The sequence below is a fragment of the Triturus cristatus genome, chromosome 5_1 (genome assembly GCF_964204655.1).
Source record: "Triturus cristatus chromosome 5_1, aTriCri1.1, whole genome shotgun sequence".
NCBI classification, from domain to species: Eukaryota; Metazoa; Chordata; class Amphibia; order Caudata; family Salamandridae; genus Triturus; species Triturus cristatus.
The window spans coordinates 361411004-361416814 of record NC_140587.1 but is presented as its reverse complement, the minus strand read 5'-3'; positions in this window follow the sequence as shown (position 1 = coordinate 361416814).

Sequence of the window (5811 nt, the reverse complement as noted above, 5' to 3'; positions counted from 1 at the left end):
TGCAACTGGTAATGCTACTATCCAGTCGACACCTTTCTCTCTACATATTTTGGACAGTCTGATTTTCAGTGTCTGGTTATGTCTTTCTACGAGACCTGCTGCCTCGGGGTGTCGGACACAGTGGAATTTCCACTGATATCCCAACAAGAGTGAGACATGTTTCATTAATTCGGATGAGAAAGGCTGACCGTTATCTGAATATACAACACGTGGTAAACCGTACCGTGGGAAGAATTCTCGAACTAGCTGCTTGGCAGTAGTCGGGGCAGTGTAATCTGATACGGGATACGCCTCTGTCCAACGGGAGAGAGCGCAGACAACTACGAGAACATATTTGAATCCTCGACAACGTTCCATCTGAATATAATCCATCTGGAGGACTTCAAAAGGATGGTCAGGAGGCTGAAATCCACCCTGCTCTACGGGAACACTCTTTCCTGGATTAAACTGACAACATATCATACAGGTACGAACTTTTTGTTTAGCTGCTGCTCGTAAATGTTTGTTGAACCAAATGTGCTGAATGCTGTCTAGCATAGCCTTTTCTCCTAAATGTGCTGGACTGTGAACTGTAGCTATAATGGCTTGAACCATGGAATCAGGGAGAAACCATACAGATTTCTCCTTCGTCATCCATCCTTGATCTGTCTGGATCCCTCCTAGTTCAGTCCACTTCTTTATTTCTTCTGCTGTGGCATGTGTCTGTATGTCAATTACGTCAAGTGTGGGATCCTTAATTGTCATACACTGTGTTGGTGTCTGAACTATTGGCTTTGTCATGTCTAATGTGCGATTCTGAGCAGTCTGTTTAGCTGTTCTGTCAGCTAAATCATTGCCTTGAGAAATGGTATCAGTAACCTTCGTGTGTGCTTTACATTTCATAATCGATATAGCAGTGGGTAGATGTATTGCGTCTAACAAAGCATGAATGAGGGGTCCGTGCTGAATGTGGGCACCATGGGAGGTTAAATAACCTCTCTCTCGCCACAGCACGCCGAAGTCGTGTACAACTCCGAATGCATAACGTGAGTCAGTGTATATATTAACTTTCTTATATGTGGCTTGAATACAGGCTTGCGTTAGAGCAATAAGTTCTGCTGCTTGGGCTGACAAAGTATCTATACAATTTGTCTCAATAACTTCAGTGTCTGTTGTGACTGCATACGCGGCCACTAAATCTCCTGTACTTGCTCTCATGCATGATCCGTCTACATACAACGTCAGGTCTGGATCTAACAATGGAACGTCTGTCAAGTCTTGTCTAGGTTTCGTCTTTATTTCAATGATTTCAACACAATCATGAGCTAGTGGGTCTGTTCCAATTACAGGTAATAGTGTAGCAGGATTCAATGTATTACACCGTCGGATCTCTATGTGTGGTTGAAACAATGTCAGTTCATAACCGGTAAGTCTTGCTATGGTCAAGTGTTGTGTTTGTGTTCGGTTCACAAGAACCTCTACTGCATGTGGTACTTGTACTGTCAATGGGTGTCCTAATACTATGGCATCGCTTTGTCTGATTGCTAAAGCTGTCGCTGCCACTGATTTCAGGCATGCAGGCAAAGCCTGAGCTACGGGATCTAATGTACTGGAAAAATAAGCACATGGCTTGCGTGATCCTGCTTGATCCTGAGTGAGTACTGACAAGGCAGTACCTTCGCGTTCTGTAACAAAGAGTGTAAAATGTTTGCTATAACATGGTGTTGCTAAAACAGGTGCTTGACATAAAGCTTCCTTTAGGCTTTCAAAAGCTTGTGTATGTTCCTGAGTCCAAGGGAGAACAGTCGATGTGGCTGCCTCCTGTGTGGTTAACTGAATGAGTGGTTTTGCTAGAAATGCGTACTGAGGGATCCACTGCCTACAATATGAAGTGAGGCCTATGAAAGCTCGCACCTCCTTTTGTGTCTGGGGTATTGACATGTTAGCAATTAACTGGATGCGATCTGGTGTAAGCTGCCTTCCCTCCTTGGACAGCGAGTGACCAAGATAAATAACTCGCTGAACACAGAATTGCAGCTTAGAAGGGGACACCTTGTGCCCCTTGTCGGCTAGGAAATGTAAAACTGTCAGAGAAGCTTTTTCACATTCTGACTCGCTTCTCGCGGTGATCAGCAGATCATCGACATATTGAAGCAGTGCAGTATTGACTGGCATGTGGATACTGTCAAGTTCTCGTTTCAATGCTTGGCTGTAGATGCTGGGGCTTTCTGTGAATCCTTGGGGAGCGCGTGAGAATTTAAAACTGCGCCCATTTAAACTGAATCCGAACAAGTATTGGCTTTCCGGATCTATTGGGACGCTGAAAAAGGCATTCTTGAGATCAATTACAGTAAAGAATGTTGCTTCGGAATCAATTGCTGTCAACAATGATGATATATCAGGGACCACAGGGAATTGTGGTACAATGCACTTGTTTAGTTCACGCAAATCAATAACCAATCGGTATACTGGTGGGGCAGTAGGATCAGTTCGTTTAAGAATCGGAATTATCGGTGAATTACATACATTGGAGTCTGTTTCTACAACTACTCCCTGGGCAATCAGCTCATCAATGATTTTCAGCAAAGCCACTACAGCATCATGCGGTAACTTGTATTGTCGCATTCGTGGTAGTACCACTCCTGCTTTCAATGTAACTCGATAGGGTGTAATGTTCATGCAGCCAACATCCGTAGGGCCTTGTGCCCATAGATGTACTGGTAAAGTCTGTAGTCGGGGATCCATGTCTCTAGACACATAGTGACCTTTAAAATCACGCAAAAACAACCTTACTCCTTCCGGAGAACAACATATTATGGCTCCTAGTGCTTTCAGAGTCTTAATTCCTAACAGATTTTCTGGGCATGATTTAGTAAGCAATAAATCTGTAGTTCGTGTCAAAGGTCCTATCGTAAGTGGTAGAGGCTGTGATACTTCATTAACAATAGGTTTTCCCGAAAAACCAAGGGAAACATTTTGAGAGCCTGAGAGGGGTGCCCCCGGAACTTCACTACGTTTTATTGTTGTTCGACTTGCCCCTGTATCGAGTAAGAATTTTCTATTTTGACCTAATAATTCACTATGTACATAAGGTCCTTCTTGATCTACAGGAATCTCGATAAGCGGTAAGTCAACTTCCCTCTCTAGGCTGGTTCATGCGTAACGCTGATACTCAGGGTATTCATACTGTGCAGTCTGATACATTTGTCGTGTTGTTGTTTGTGTGGCAGTAGCAGGCAACGGTGGTGCAGCTGGCACAAACTGTATGGGTTGCTGTGAGGCTGGCATGGACTGTTGCTGAACTGGCATGGACTGTCCATGCTGCATAGCTCCTTGTTCATTCTGATCTTGTCTAACTAATCGTGGTCTCTCTTTTGCAATACCTGTAGCTATATTACGTTTCAGGACTGGACAATCATGTACATAATGGCCTAGTTGTTTACAGTAATTGCAGGTTCCTTTTACAGGAACTGCAGAATCACCAGAATGTGTCACACCCTTTTTGTGACCATCTGCTGGTACTGTCTGAGAAACTAGCATTTTCATTTTTGTATCCTTCATGCGTCTATGCTCGTGTTCTTGTTCATCCCTAATTCTATTGTGATGATACTGTAACATTTGTAGCATTTGCGACGGAGTGTTACTTTGCCAGGTACTCTCGAATTTCAATATTCTATTCTTTACTGGAGGCAATGCATTTTCCACTAATTTTGTCACAAATAAATGTGGATATGAATCACTACTTGCTTTTATACCACTATTTATACCAAAACATTTTTCAAATCGAGCATAATAATCGCTTGTGTCTTCATCTTGCTTTTGTTTGCAGGCTGTGATTGCACCCCAATCTTCCTTTTTTGTAGTTAATAAACGTGGCAGTACCTGTACTAGTAAACCTGGTAACAGTTTAACTTTATCCCCGAGCCCTGAACCTGCAGCTCGGCCCCTTTCTTCCTCTGCTAATGCTGTCCAGTCTATCTTTTGGTCTCCCACTTCCCACTCTTTTTCTTTCAGTTTTTCATAAATGCCAGCAGGCAAAAGCACCTTTAATATCGTCATAATATCAGGAAAGGTGTACTCTCCCATCAGTAACATGTCTTTAATTTCTCGGTGGAAACCCGCTGGGTCTTTGTCATGACTAGGTACTACTTTCTTCATTTCTAATAATTCCATTTTTGATATGGGTGTGTAAACAAATACACGGTGAAACTCATTGTCTTCGCCTTTTATTGGGTGCACTTCTCGTAAAGGATTTTGTCTATCCATATAGTACGGCGTTCTTTCTCTGTGGGGCAGCGAGAGAGAATCCGGACTTACAAAGAGGACATACTGTTTACGTGACACTAATATCTCTTTAATTAGCTTGTTACTAGAACCTCTCCATCTGTTCGTGAGTAGTTCCGTTAATATATCAGGTAAAGGACCAGGGTCAGCATGTTGGCTCTTATATAATATGAGGAGTTGCTGAATCATATATATACCAGCTAAACGTTGTTCATCTGTACTGAGATTAAAAAACGTGTGTGCTACGGTCTCATCACCGTATTTTTCAGGACTGTCAATCCAGTGAACGGCTGATCTGGCTAATTCTTGCTCATCCATGGAATCGAGGAGGTGGTAACCTCTTCGTTCTCGTAGTATTTTATCTGCGGCTTGAAACGAATGTTCAGGAGACTTCAGATTTATTACTGGCGTCGGATACGTTCTGCTATTATTTGGACATACAGAGTGTATGGGATCAGAAAAACATCTAGTATTTTCACAGGATCTTCCTCTGCCTACATAGGCTATGGTCTCTGACTGTCTTGCGGAATTCCCTGATTCGGACACTTCATCTTGCTCAAACTCGTCTGTTCCCAATCTCTCTTCATGAATACGCTCTATTTCTTTACGTATTTTTCGGCACATGGCTATTATACAATTTTGCTTATCGTGTCTCCCTTCTGATATATTCTGACTCCATCTTGTAAGAATAAGCATTGCATTCGGGTCTACCCCCGGACGGTCTTGATTTCTGATTACACAGTTTATGAGGAAACGTAACAGCTCCCCCTGTATCTCTACTTTCTGGAATTCCATAGCTCTGTTAATACATCCTGGATCTCGTCCTGTTTGAACAAAATGATATATGTTATCTAGATGCGTAATCATCCCTGGTAACCTCGCTAAATACTCTGCGGCTCGCCTGATACGTAATGATGCCAGGACCATTTCGTCCTCTTTACCAACCACTGGGTCATATCTACAGTTTACAAGGAGTTCCTTAAGCGTACGTTCACTTACGAATTTAGGTGTACGTGAATGCGCTGACTCTTGAAAAACAAGTTTATTTATTCTGGGTGGTGTAAAGGTACTGCTAGCACCTCCCGTGGCCCCATCTGGGGCGTCGGGTGTGAATGGATTCGTTGAACGTGACACAGCAACTATGGGTGTCGATACCCCTATAGGATCGACTGCGGAGACAGATGCGGAAACAGATGTGCTTGCCGAAGCTTGTATCGGGACTTGCTGTTGCACGGGGACAGATACCTGATCCTGACGTTGAACCCCTCCGCCAGACGGTCTATGTGGTGTGGCGTTAGCATACTCCGGAGCTGCGTCGTCTAGATATGAGGAAAGAAAAACATCTTCTGCGGTTCTGGGATGCCCTTTTGGATGTACCTTAATTGGAAATAATGGGGGTGGCAAGTCTTTTGGCATCTCTGGAGCAGCCTTAGGTAGTCCTTCGGCTAGAAGGGGATACATACCATTCATAAGAGCATTTCTTTGTCTATTCACTTGTTCTGATTTCACTCGGATACCTTCCTCAATTAATAGATTTTCTTGAACTTT